At 31.2% G+C, this 15,792-nt stretch overlaps 1 protein-coding gene across 2 annotated transcripts in view; it reads right to left on the bottom strand.

The window, feature by feature from the left end:
- The window catches only part of LOC114329196 (zinc finger homeobox protein 4), a 1,197,903-nt gene that overhangs the window by 471,418 nt on the left and 710,693 nt on the right, over window positions 1–15,792 (bottom strand). For both annotated transcript variants that reach the window (XM_050652612.1, XM_050652613.1), the window contains one exon: window positions 14,587–14,638. The gene's annotated coding sequence lies outside the window, so the exon portion shown is untranslated. The remainder of the gene's footprint in view (window positions 1–14,586; window positions 14,639–15,792) is intronic.

The following is a 15,792-nucleotide window of genomic DNA, read 5'->3' as shown; positions in this document are numbered from 1 at the left end:
GCTGGAACACGAAAAGTATTTGTAGCCTTTCCATTGCTATTAAACACTAATGTTTCCCTATTTTGGTGATTATTTCTTTCGAAATGAGAGAGTATTTACCTTCGTTGGGTATTTGCTGCCGTTTTATTATTCCTTCTTTTAACCCGTTACGTGAGATGTCTCCATAAAATTTTATCGCGGATATTTATCAGATTTCGAAGCTCACTTTTTGAATCTACATAATGATGAGGTGCGAAAGTGTTTCGTATGAAGTTATATGAAAGATTTGATGTCATTAAAATTGTAACGTATTACTTACTATTTTATGTTCGTCTTAACAAATTTTCTAATACATCTTTTTAAATTTCTAATAATCTATTATGTGATAGTTAAATTAATTTAGAATTTTCCATATAATATTAATTATAGAAATTTCAGAAAATATGTTGGTATTCTATTAAACTAAAAACAAAACTTGCGTATGTAGTGCGGCAGATTCGTGCAAATATTATTAAGAATTGCACATTTAATGATACAAGCGTATAATTTGGTCCACATATACTGCACATATAAAGGTGCAAATTTAGATATGAGGCCATCTCAGATTTTGCCTTTTACAAAAATGGTGGTCATTCAAAATGGGCGACTATACATATATGACTAATAGCACGATATCTTTTGAATGAAAAGTCCGATTTCAACCAAATTTGGTACGTAGGTTCGTTTTCTGATTTACAAGATCGATGTCGTGAACTGGAAGAATCGGTTTACCAGAAGTTGTGTTTTTCCTGGTTTTTTATGTAAAACTATTTTATATTATGTAAATAATTTATTTTCAATTTTTTCACCCTGTATATATTAATTTTTCAAAATGGTAATACCACTATTGAAAAGAGCGCAAGAATATGTTTTAGGAAATATTTTGAACTTTTTAGTTACGTTAATTATATTTACCATTTAATAAATGCATAACGTATCTTCACATGTACTTATGTGTGGCAGATTCGTGCAAATATTATAAGAATTATTGTATATTTAATGGTAGAGTCATATAATTTGGACCACATATACTACACATACAAAAGTTCAAATTTAGATATGAGACCATCTCAGATTTTGTCTTTTACAAAAATGGCGAGCATTCGAAATGGCGGCTATGCATATGTGACTAATAGCACGATAACTTTTGAACGAAAAGTCCTCAGCCAAATTTGGTATCAAGTTTCTTTTTTTGATGAATAAGATCGAGGTCTTGAACCGGAAGAATCGGTTTACCAGAAGTTGTGTTTTACTGTTTTTTATGTAAAAATATGTTGTTTTTTTTTTTAATTATTTCATCCTGTATATATTAATTTTTTAAAAAGGTAATGCCGCCAATGAAAATAGTGCAAAAATATTTTTTAGGAAAGATTTTGAACTTTTTAGTTATGTTAATTACCATTTAATAAATGCATAACGTATCTTCACATGTATTGTACCTATGTGCGGTAGATTCATTTTGAATGCCCGCCATTTTTGTAAAAGACAAAATCTGAGATGGCCTCATATCTAAATTTGAATCTTTGTATGTGTAGTGTGCGTGGTCCAAATTATATGCTTTTACCATTAAATGTACAATAATTCTTATATTATTTGCACGAATGCGCCGCACATAGGTTCATAGGTACATGTTAAGATACGTTATGCATTTATTAATTGATAATTAACATAACTACAGAGTTCAAAATATTTCCTAAAAAATATTTTCACGCTCTTTTTAACGACGGTATTAATTTTTTGAAAAATTATAATATACAGGGTGAAAGAATTGTTAAAAAAAACAACATGTTTTTACATTAAAATCAGGAAAAACACAACTTCTGGTAAATCGATCCTTCCGGTTCGAGACCTTGGTCTTACATATCAAAAAAAGAATCTATATAACATATTTGGTTGAAATCGACTTTTCGTTCAAAAGTTATCGTGCTATAAGTCACATATGTATAGTCGCCATTTTGCATGCCCGCCATTGTTGTAAAGGTAAAATTTGAGATGGATATCTAAATTTGAACCTTGATGTGTGTAGTAGGATGTGGTCCAAATTATATGCTTCTACCATTAAATGCACAATAATTCTTATAATGTTTGCACGAATTTGCCACACATAGGTATGTACATGTGAAGATACGTTATGCATTTATTAAATGGTAATTAACATAACTAAAAAGTTCAAAATATTTTCTACAAAATATTTTTACGCTCTTTTTAATTGCGGTATTACCTTTTTGAAAAAAGAATATGTGTGTACTTTGTACGCACGTGAGAAGTTATGCTTCTACTACATATTATGTGATTTTTAAGGCAATACCAAAAATTTAAAAAAATAAAAGAATAAAACGCACACAAACACATTGAAAAATGCCACAAAGCAAAAATTATTTCTGAACGATATTAATTGTTGGCAAAAATTTTAAATACGCATTTTCTAAAAAAAAAAAATTATATAACAAATATACTTACAATCTTAAAAAAATAAAAAAATAAAAACTGCATCGGGAATCGAACCCGTGAACTTCGCGGCGCTTTGATTCGTAATCGAAGCCTAGACTCACTCGTCCAATTCCACATTATTCGTCATGTGGAAAAATAGGGTAACTGAACGTTTTACTGTTTGACAGTTGTTTTAAATATAATTAAATTATGAAGTTTAAATTTTGTGGAAGAAAATATTAAAATATAACAAAACAGTAAGAAAACAATATATTAGATGAAGATTGGTAGAACTTTTGTTGGTAATCAAATTAAGTATGTAAATCAAAGCATTACATACCTACTAGATAAATAAATCTACGCCAAAAAAACATAATTTAAAAATAAAAATCGGACCTAATTTGGGATTTCTCTCTAAAATCCCCATTCTTGAGAAAATAAATGTATGTATTCCAGCCTAATGCAAATGTATAATTGCAATATGATTATAATAAAAACTACTTACCAAATTAGAATGAGTTTTCCTTGTCCAAAGTAGTCCAAATTCCAAAAATATAGGTGTATGAAAACTATTTAAAAAGGCAGTATAACTATTAACTAACTTTGTTTCTTTTCCCACAAATTTCAAAACGCAACAACCAGAAATAATCAAACTACGTACAGCTGTGCCACAGCCGCCATATTGAATAATTTTTGACATGTCATTTGAACATCCAATTAGAACAAAGTTATAATGCACGTGCGCCGGGATAATAGGTTTTAACATATAAAAATTCACCCTTATATCGCCGGTAAAGAAGTAAAACTTCAAAAATTTATATACAGAGGGAAAAAATTGCAAAAAAAACATATTTTTACATAAACAACCAGTAAAAACACAACTTTTGGTAAACCGATACTTCCGGTTTACCACATCCCTCTTGTAAATAAAAAAAAACCTATATACCAAATTTGGTTGAGATCGGACTTTTCGTTCAAAAGTTATGGTACTATTAAACACATAAGTATAGCCGCCATTTTGAACGCCCGCCATTTTTGTAAAAGGCAAAATCTGAGATGGCCTCATATCTAAATTTGAACCTTTATATGTGTAGTATATGTTGTCCAAATTATATGCTTGTATCATTAAATGTGCAATTATTTCACATATCGGCCGCACTAATGTGCACACTTTAACAAGTAGAAAAACTCGAGAAAACGCCAATTTCCAAAGCGTTCTAGCTTCATCTTCTTGTAGTGCCTATCCATTTTGGATGTTGGTGATCATCATGGTAATCTATACTTTGCATACTACTGTACTGAAAAGATTTGTGGTTGTTGTGTTGAACTACTTACGTAGATTTTTCATCGTAGATTTTCATTACGTAGATTAGCCAGATAATCAATATTTCAATAGAAAATAGAAAAAGACTGTATTACTCGTATACACTTCTATATAACTCAAAACGACAAGAGGTATATGTTTTCAAAAACTGATAGTGTGTAAAGTATTTATTAAAAACCAGCTACGTAGTTTTAGCATAGCAAAATATCATCATCAGAGTCTTGTAGGTATAAATACTCTTCCATGAGGTTTTTTATCATGTACCAACCACCCTAACCTATCCACTTCCATTTTGGGCATCAATTAGTACCACATCTAGACTTAATGTTGTTCTAAACCTATTTTCTTGTGTATTTAATTATTTTTAATGGGAAATAAGCCACAATTTTACTAAAAAAATGATTTTATTAACGTTTCGACGTCCAAATCGGATGCCGTTGTCAAAATACAAAAAATATTAATGAATTAAACAAAAATGTTGTTGATTAGTAAAAAAATCTTGTAATAATTTATTTAATCTGACTCATTTATATCGGCAATTCAGACATATATTATACATTTTAAAGTAGAAGACTTTAAAATCATATTGCCAATATTTATGAGTTGCATTCCAGGGACGACTTTACTGAAATATAGTTCATTCAATTACATGAAATCAACCCCAACTCAAGAATATCCGTGATTTACTATGGAATCTTTAACGCTAGAATTTTACTGTCACCGTTGCATGTGGTTGTCTTTTTAAAGACAGATCACACGCTATGATTTTTTTGTGACAGATATTCTTGAGTTGGGGTTGATTTCATGTAATCGAATGAACTACCTTTCAGTAAAGTCGTCCTAGGAACGCAAGTCATAAATATTGGCAATATAATTTTAAAGTCTTTTACTTTAAAATGTATAAAATATGTCTGAATTGCCGATATAAATAAGTCATATTAAATAAATTATTAGAAGAATTTTAATTTTTGTTTACTAAGCAACAACATTTTTGTTTAATTCATTGATGTTTTTTGTATTTTGACAACAGCATCCGATTTGGACGTCGAAACGTTAATAAAATCAATTTTTTTTATAAAATTGTGGCTTATTTCCCATTAAAAATAATTAATTACATCTAGACTTTCTCTAATATATCCCCGTTTTACCATTTTTTGCCACTGTATTCAATCTTTTAAATATTCTAGTTTCTATACCACCTGAACTTGTTTTTTACTGTCCAACATACAGTTCCAGACATCGTACTGTTCTCAAGAATAATAAATATCACGAACAGACAGACGCAGAACGATCAGATAGACAACCAGAGAACGTATACAACCACACGATTTGAAGAGGAGCCTGCTAAAATTATGTCAATTGATACACAATAAATTGGTGATAAAAATTGCATAAAAGGAAAACATTAAAATATTCACAAATAAAACAACAGCTGATATTTTTGAGAACAATCAAGCAGTATGGAAGAAACCATATAAGCAAATATGGAGAATGATCTAGATACTATACAATCTAATTCAAAAAAATATTACAGATAGATACAATTGCTAAAAACAACATTGTTATTATTATTACATTAAAATTTTCTTCTGCTAAGAAGACAAATAGAGCAGAAACAAAAATAATATTGCTGAGAAAACAATAAAAGTCCAAATATACAAATAAGAGATGTCTGTAAAATACATAACATTGTACGATGGGAAAGACAGAGAAGACAAGAATGTTACAGGAATATATAGATAGTAACAAATTACCTCCAATAGTAAGGTACTTAAAATCAACAAGCACCAGACAATAATTACGAAATATAATATTGATCTGAAGCCATTTTCTTGTGGCAGTTTAATGCAAACAAGTAGGTTTCTATTAACCAAGCAACAAATCAAAAATGTTTTAATTATATATTTATATTTCCGAAATTAAAATCGAAACGTGCCAGGAGTAAAACAGAAATTCAACGAAGACACCATCAACGAGACCGGAGAATTCCTGATTGATTTTTGTGCCAGAAACGAGATGAGGATTAACAACACGTACTTCCCACATAAATAACAACACAAATACACGTTTTGCAACACTAGGGGCCAAAAATCAATCATAGACTACATAATTACTAACAGAGCTTTTGCCCCATCACAGATACTAGATGTTAAAGCCCTAACCTCAGCTGAGACATAACATGGTTTTATGTAAAATACAGATAGAACGACCAATTAAAATTAAAAAATCCCCACATACATCGAGAGATACAATATAGAATCAATGACCTCAGGGAGCACAAAAAGATTGCATGAAAGCAGGCTGACAAGCAAATTGGAAAACATTAACATGCACAACTGTGAAGTAGAAGAATGCTGCAATGAAATCAAAAACTGCGTCCAGCAAACAGCGGAAGAGTCTATTGGCAAAAGAAAAACAAACACCAGCGCAGTAAGAAACAACAAACCATCGTTTTGTCAAGAAGTCAAAGAACTGGCAGAACAAAAGAGAAAATGCTATCTGTGTTACAAAAGCACTGGAACGCAGGAACAACGCGCCATCTATATAGAAACAAAAAAAAAACAGAATAAATTCGCGAATAAGAGCAATAAACAGAGAACATTGGATCAAGTTCACAAGTGACATAGATAACGACATCTATGGCGCACAGAGGAAAGTTTAGAAAATGCTAAAAAACAAAAAAAAACAGTGACTGAATTTGTAAAGACAAAGAGGATACCAACCGAGACGTGGGAAACATATTTCAGAGAACTCTACAAAGGTGAAGACGTCAATGACGAACAAGATTACAAAACAGAAGACAGGTATATCACTAAAGAAACTGAAGTAGAGGCGATAATGAAGATCTTAAAGAATAGACGATTGCCAGGTACTAATGGAATACCCAACGAACGGCTGAAATACTTCGGTCAGAAACTCACTAATTGTCTCACAACATTGTTTAACAAAATCTTATACACAGCAGAGATACCACAAGATTGGCACACCCGTATCACAATACCGATTTTTAAGAAAGGACAAAGATTATCTCCGGACAACTACAAAGGAATAACTCTCTTAAATACGACAATAATAAAGTTATTCACAGGCATACTCAAGGATAAATTGGAATCACAGATAAAGAACAGAAGAAAAGCAAGGATTCAGAAAAGACAGGTCGACGACGCGACGGACGCAATATTTGTCATGAAACAAGTGAAAGAGAAGTCGATAGAATATAACAAACCTGCATATATTTGCTTCGTAGTCCTAACGAAAGCATTTGACAGAGTCAGACTTAGCGATATAATAAAGAAAATTAAGTAAAAAAGGATACCGGCAAACATTGTTGAAGTCATAAAACAAATGAACAATAACAACCCGACAAAAATTAAAACAAACGACACCACTACGGCCAACATACCAACACCAGGAGGAATCAGGCAGGGAGACAGCCTCAGTCCATTTCTATTCAATATGCTAATGGATGAAATAATAGAAGATGTGGAATTGCTACAACTAGGATACAGACTCGGCCACAGTAGAATCAGTATAGTGTGCTATGCGGATGATGCAACCGTGATTGCAGAGGACGAGGATGACCTACAAAGACAACTTTATCGATTCTATCAAGCATGTCGATGACTCAACATGAACATATCCACACAGAAAACAAAATGCATTACCATTGCGAAAGACCCAATTAGATGCAAGCTCGTGGTAGAGGGTAAACCCATAGAATTGCTAAACCAGTTCAAATATCTAGGTGTAGAGTTATCAAGTTATCATGACCCAGCCAGAGACTTAAGAGGACAAATTAACAAGGCCGCTATCTTGTCCCGATATTTGAGAGATGTGGTCTGGAATAACCCATGTTAGAATTTATAAAACTTGCATCAAACCTGTTATGACCTATGGCATTGAATCAAGAGAAGACACCAATAAAACCAAAAGCATGCTATGAACAGCCGAAATGAAGACAATAAGAGCAATAGCAGGGAGACAAGAAGAGATAGAATACGAAACCACATCATCAGGGAACAATGTGGCGTGCAAGATGTAGTCAGATGGGACAGGCAAAGACGAAGAGAATTGTTCAGTCATGTAAAAAGAATGCAGGAGCACAGAGTACCAAGAATTGTGCTAGAAGGAAAACCAGCAGGCAAGCGTCCACCGAGGAGACCACCAAAAAGATGGAGAGATAGCTGGCAGTCTACCTCTCAAGAAATACTTCAACGTCGGAATTAACAGATCAACAGACCTACAACAAGTATAAGAAGAAGAAGAAAATCGAAACGTAAAATAAACTTAATTCAAAAGTAAACTTGAGGCTTTTTGCAATTGTTTTCATTTATGGCCCTTGTTTACTGTTCTAAGCCACCTTTTGCTTGCTACCTTTTTGCATTAGGTACTCTTTTAATCTCGCTGAGTTGATCATTTTTACTTCTGAGTATGAGAGTAACTCCTGCTACTTTTCTTTCCACTGATCTTTGACCAACTTCGATATGGTTTACTACTTGTTTTGTAGTGGCCAGGTTTATGCTCCAGTATGTTACTACTCACGAAACACATTGTTCAAACAGTCTTAAATGTTGTGCAATTTTCTTACTTAGAATGCATTTTATTCTGTCAAAATCCGCTCCTTTCAATTTCACTCTCCTGTCTACTTCAATACGTTTCTTTTTGTTTGCTATTAATAAGTTTTATACAAAATATATGAATTCTGTCATATTTTTCAATATATTGTTGTTTATTATGATTTCTTTATCAATTTTGTTTTTTCAATTCATCTTTAGACCTTACATTGATTTCCCATCCAGCACTGTTATAATTATTTTCAGATCTTTTCTGTTTTCTGTAAGTATGACCATACCGTCTGCGTATCTCAAATTGTTCATGCTTACATAATTTGTGTATAATGTGTTCCTTAGTCTCATGGGTTTAGCTTTGTAAAAACCATTTCTATCGCTTGAACAACTGCGAAGTTGAACAACTATGTTAAAATAGTCGCTCCTTGTCGAATACATCTTCTTATTGGGAATTGTTTGGTATTTCCGTGATCGTGTATGTATTACGTCGCTCTATCAAAGATATTGTTGATGAGAGTTTTGCATATCTGTAGTCTATGTTTGCAAAATGTAACTCTTCTATAATGGCCCAGTGTTGGTTATGACCGAACCCTTTTTCGTAGTCAATAAAAAGCCATACGTGACGGCATGCTTTATTCTTTTAGAAAAGCATTTTTGACTGTTAAGAAGGTGTAGATAGGAGATGAACACCAAAGAAGATCTGATGGCAGATCTTCTATCCGCAAAGGAGATTGTAACTCATAAACTATAAATTTTAATTGATAACATATTCTGAAACACAGAAATTTAGAAGAGTCATATTCTAATACTAATAGGGGAGTACAATTAGAACGAAAATATGCATTGTTTCGGAAAAATTCAAACAAGCTTATATTTTTCTAAAACATTTTTTTGTTAGTTTATATACTTGGTAAAGTAAAAAGTTCTACTCGCAGATTTGGCCGCTAGTTGTTTATTAATTGTTTAAACAATAACAATTCTTTTGTATAAATAATTTTAAAAATATCGTTAAATTCATCATTTTACTTTGATCAAATATGTTTCTATTTTATTTTTGATTATGCTGAATTCGAATATGGCATTGCAATTTGAAATATCGTATACAGAAGCTCTTATACAGTATGTATGCGTAGCTAGGAACCACATGGAAAACTTTATTATCAATTTTACGAAAAAAAGTTATTCTTCTTAAAATGCTCTGGATAGTCAAAGATCTAAAACTTAACCATCAGATATCAAATTTTATCAATTTTATACGAGTTATGTCAAAAATATGAATTACGTTAAAGAGTAAAGTACCTTTATATTCCGGAATATCAAAAAATGATATTATGAAAAGTTGTTTGAAATTAAAAACTATGTTTAAATATACAATTTCATCATTCTAATTGAAAAATAAAATTTCAATTTTTTCTCAAATTACGATCATTTTATTACAATTATGATAACTATTTTATTATCATATTTTACGAAAAAAAGTTATTCTTCATAAAATGCTCTCCCTGGTCTAAGATCTAAGATACAATCATCAGATATTAAACTTTTTTAATTTTACACGAGGTATGTAAAAAATATGAATTTTTTTAAGAGTTACGTGCCTTTATTATTCACAATATTTTAATTAGAAGGATGTAATTGAACACTAAAACAAACTTTTTAATTCCAAACTACTTTTCTTAATAACACTTTTCGATATTGTGAAATGTAAAGGTACTTTACTCTTGAGTGAAATTCATATTTTTTGACATACCTCGTATAAAATGAATTAAATTTGATATTTGATGATTACATCTTAGATTATATACGATGCAGAGTATTTTATAAAAACTAATTTTTTTCGTAAAACTGATAATAAAAAAGTTATCAATAGGTTCCCAAGTTACGAAGACATACTGTATAAGAGCTAAAAAAAATTTTTTACTGAACATTTATTATTGTTCAAGCTTATTATTAAATGTATTTTAGGTAAGTTTTACATAAAAAAGTTTTGATCACTTTGTATAAACATTTTTTTAGCTGGTAATTTTCGGTTTTTGTATTACATTTTTGTTATCTTTCTTAATTTTCTCAAAAAGCCATAGTTTATTTCATCTCTAAAGTAAAATAATTAAGTTAATTTTAAAGATTACATCCTAAGCTTTTAAAAAGTACTTATAAAACTGTAATAGATTTTTTCAAACTTGAGTAATACCGTCTTAAATTGGTGGTAATTCTATAAAACTACGATAATTTCAAAAATTACATTTTTTGAGACGTCATATCATTTGAATTAAATTGAAAGGTAAGTTGCACAAAATTGAGAGTTTTAATTAAAAAAATTGTATTAGTTACACATTTTTAAATTATTTTTAAACAAAATTCACGTAAGACTCACTTTCCGCCCACACCGTACTTATGACCATACATTTTATTTCTTTCTATTATAACCATAAGATAGCTTATTTATTCTTCTTTCATGTTCAATTTGTAAAATTTCAGTTGATCCATTAGTTAAAAAATTACATTAAAATAGCTCAACCATGCACTTCGCCGTACGCTAGTTTGCAGTGCGCCAATGTTTGTGAGAAGGGTGACTTTAGCGTTATAAATAAAAAATTATAGAAGATACAGATTTAATTTCAGAAAATTCTTTATATAAGGTTTTTTTTGTAAAATTTTCTGAATTTTTCAATGGTCAAGTCAGTTTATTTCTAAAATTTTTATTTTCGGAGTTATTTAAAAAAACATATAATTTCGTAGTTCATTTGTTTAATAAAAAATGAAGCACCCACTTCTGGAGTAGAACCTTTTGATATGTTGTTTATTAAACATTTCTTAATGAAATTACAAAAAGTTCTATCTTGTTTGATTTTTTCCGAAGTGAAAATCTATATGCACTCCCCTATAATACCCATAAGGCACAATGAGATTACGGTTTGTGTTAAAACATACGAATAAAACAAGGTGAAAATTTTCCCACACGAAACTGATAATACCAGCTACATAATAATGTTATTAAAAAATATTACAACTATATAAAATGTTGGTTCCAAACACAAACTTACAAAGTGTATAAATATAAATAACAGGAAACAATTAAATTGCAATTAACAAAGTTGCTTTACTGATAATTAGTGTTGAAAATGCGTGTGTGACAATGTAATAATAAGTACCCTGGTCTAATAAAAACAAGAATTAACATTAAATAAACTGTCATTGCGGAAAAAGTTTCGACATATATGAATTGTCATTATTGAATTTAATTATTATTTTGAAATTATTAAAAAAATATTAGCATATAATTATATTATTATATAGAATTTACTAAGCAGTTCTTTCTGCGGTAACTGTATAGCACAAACATGTTGTTGGTCAAATATAAACTGTTGAAGATAATTGATTTTTAAAGGGTTTTTTATATACTTCACTTGTTCTTTAGCTGTCTCTTTGTCACTGTGTCCCGGAAATCTTGTAATCGATTTTAAACATACTCTTCGACTAGCTAGACATCTGAAATCTTCAGAATAGCTCAGAACTCGATGATAGTGAAATATTCTACAGCTTTTGCAAGGATGCATTGAGTTCTATTTTGAATTTTAGCCCATTTAGCACAATGCAATGACATTTAGATCCCGTTGTAAAGTTCGTTAGTCAACAGCGGATATAGCAGTTATATAATATGTATTTCCATAGGACGTTATTTTCAAAATAACACCCTAGGGCCTATTAAATTTAAATAACTAATTAAATACTGTCAAGATGACAAATAGCAACCTAAGAAAAACTATATAAGAGTAACTATAGGCAATTGTGAGAACTATGTAGTTACCACAATCATTACGTTTCGACTATTGCTGCTGAATGTACTTATTTAACCCTCGTAAGGCGGTGCGGGGAGCAATTGCACCCCAGACCTCGTTTTTCTCACCTAACTTTTTTAATAAATTTTTTTATTTTTGTTCATTTTTTTATTCGCATTAAATTCAATTCTAAACACATTCCACCCATTACAGGACTTAAAAAATCTGCGTTTACGTTTTTTTTTTGGAAAAATGGGTGTAGAGTGCAAATGCTGAAAATTTCATATCCTGAATTGGGCCTTTCTAATGTTCCATCTGGAACTAACAGAGCTACGGGACAAGGTCGGTGTTACTTATGTCAGAGAAAAAGACCGTAAGTCCCGGCATAACTGTATTTTGTGTAAAAACTTTGTGTTGCTTACTTTGTAAAAAATTTCATGTGTTTGTCTTGCAACGATAACTAATTTTGTTTTAAGAAGTAATAATTACCTTGTTTGTAAAATTATGTTTCATAGTATAATATACAAGTTCTAATTATCTTTCAAATCAATTTCCCCAACGTTCACATATAAAAAAAATGGATATATGGATGGGGTGCAATCGCACCCCGCACCGTTGTTTACGTAACAATCTAAGCACAGCCTTACGAGGGTTAAAAACTAATTAATTAAAAATTCATTAAAATTTTTTGCATATAAATGATATTTAGTCGGACATTAAACGTTGAAGGCACCACGGGAATTATGGATAATAACGCTTTTGGTCAACGTATATCCCTCGGGCCAAAACACCATTAACCTCAGGCGTTATTATCCTTATAATACCCTTGGTACCTTAATACCTATTGGAAATCTGTCGCTAATTGGTGCATTTGACGTTGAAATAATCGTGTGCTATACTTTTTTATGTTTTTTTCTTATACTTGACATTCTGAAGATATTGAGGAAACTGTGCAGACATTTTTTATAAATTCTGCTAACTGTTTCTTTTTTTAACAACGATTTTCTGGAAGCGACCGTTTTTCTGAATGACTGTTTGGGGAACAGAGAAGGTATAAGTATTGGGTGGCATTTGTTCTTCTGGAGTAGCTGGAGACATATCTTCAGCTGTTCGTTTTGTTGCTGATAAAGTTGTTGAATTAGAAGTTTTATCCGAGGTTGGGATATTTTCAGATTGAGCAGTGCGATATGGATTTGTTACTAGATTGGATGTGATTAAAGCGGTATCGGCGACTTTTGCACAATTTTCTACTACTGAGGAACTTTCGGGTAGAATATTATTTATTGTGTGACAATTTAAGTCATTAGGAAAGGTTTCTTCAGATTGAGATATTAACGAGATTTGAACATTTTGTATGGGTTGTGGTGATTTTTGGGTATTTGGGATAATATTGCCAGAAGGGCATTTTTATGCAATATGACCAGATAGTTTGCAGGTGAAGCAGCGTTGACTGTCTAGGGCTAAAAATATTCGGTATGATAAATTCATATGTGGTATTTCTAAGAATTCGGGTATAATAATATCTGAGGAAGAAGCGATATACACCTTTCTTCTGAAGCTAAGTATGTGTTGGTATTCCGGAATTTATGCACTTATTCTAAGAAAGTTTATTGAAGAAACTAATTTTAATCCAATATTTTCCAGTAAAGTTACAAGAGATTCATGTGGGATCGTTGGGTCTACATTCGATAATACTAGTCTATCCGCTGTTGAAATCAGACGTCTTGCTTTGATGATTTCATTATTTACAATCATTTGACCATGATTAGTTAAAAACTCATCAACCAGTGATTTATTGGTTAGATAAGCACATATTCTGTTGTGTGAGATTCTGCTACAGAAAATGATGTTTTTTGGTTTTACCAGAGGTCCCAATTGGAGAAGATATTCTTGAAGTTTTGCTCCCTTATAATACCCTTGGTACTTTAATACCTATTGGAAACCTGTCGCTAATTGGTGCATTTGACGTTGCAATAATCGTGTGCTTTACTTTTTTATGTTTTTTTCTTATACTTAACATTCTGAAGATATTGAGGAAACTGTGCGACATTTTTTATAAATTCTGCTAACTGTTTCTTTTTTAACAACGATTTTCTGGAAATTGTGTTTCTGTCAAGCTATGTTATTAATATCCGCGCATATTAATAATTGCAATCGATCTACCATTACAAAAACTTATATAAAAGTGATAAGCTTAAATTCCAATTAACCGTAATGATAGCCAGAATAGATGTAATTAAAACTTCTTATTCGACCTAGATGAGTCGACTGGCATAATTTATACCTTAGTCACTGTAATAAAATCTATTTTTTATTTATTATAATAACGACAGCGACTATATTAATGAAGTTTTATTATGAATGTTTATCCGGTGTTGCAGGAGCATAATTATTATTTATAATTATTACGTGCAATTATAGAGAACTGTTTATAACATGAGAATCAATTATAAAGCTATTTGCGTACCTCGTAACCACTGATGACAACCTTAAATTGTTGGATGCTACTCGTTCACCTCCTGAAACAACAAAAAAAAATTTAATTGCTTTTCTGTGAATATAGCTATATAAACGAGATACAAATACATAGGTATATTTACGTTCCACTTTTGATCACAGTCAGCTGATCAGTTAGACACACAAAAAAGAATGTGTGTGTACTTTGTACGCACGTAAGAAGTCATACTTCTATTATTATGATTTCAACGAAATTAATATACTTAACAGGTTATTTGTATTGTATTTAAATATTAAACTAACTTTCTTTACCTACCACTTTTAAATTTTTTTTATTAAAACGATACCAAAAATATAAAAAAAGAAGATGAATCGTCCGGGATTTGAACGGTGTTATATCTTTCCTATACTACGATGTTATATCTTTCTCATACTGTTGTACGGAGTTTAGTCGTGGACTCTCACAGACGCCACCTGCAAGAAAATTGAGGCTTTTGAGATGTGGCTTTTGAGATGTGGCTTTATCGTCGAATCCTGAAAATATCTTATACCGACCACATTACTAATGAGGGTATTTTGCTGAGGATGCAAAAAGAAAAAGAGCTGTTAATCAAAATAAAAACAGCCAAAATCGAATACCTCGGTCACATAATGAGGAACAGTGAAAGATATGGACTGCTGCAACTAGTCTTGCAGGGAAAAGTAGAGGGAAAGCGAGGACCAGGAAGGCGAAGGATTTCGTGGCTGAAAAATCTACGTACGTTGTTCAATACAACTACTACAAATCTTTTCAGAGCAGCAGTGTGCAAAGTACAGATTGCCATGATGGTCGCCAACATCCGAAACGGATAAGCACTACAAGAAGAAGAAGGAATTTGAACCCGGGACCTCTTGATCTCCGGTCACACACTCTACCACTAAGCTATATTCCTTTTGCTTTGACAGGTTACAAGATTTCTCATACATACTGACAAATGTAATAGACCAAGTGCAGTATACAAAAATACTTTAAATATACTTACTATTATTATAAAATATCTTATTCCTGAGGAAGACAAATCCAAAGACACAAAAATTATAATAAATAATACATTTACTAAGAACACTAATATATCCTTTTATATGATATCTATTATAATATGACTTATTTGCGCTGACAGCGCTGATACATACATATCTGGAAAGATTAGCAACGAAATACATACTGTCTGTGTGC

The sequence above is a fragment of the Diabrotica virgifera genome, chromosome 6, assembly GCF_917563875.1.
Source record: "Diabrotica virgifera virgifera chromosome 6, PGI_DIABVI_V3a".
In the NCBI taxonomy this organism is placed as follows: Eukaryota; Metazoa; Arthropoda; class Insecta; order Coleoptera; family Chrysomelidae; genus Diabrotica; species Diabrotica virgifera.
The sequence above is the reverse complement of the archived record's forward strand: the minus strand, read 5'-3'. Positions and strand labels throughout refer to the sequence as shown.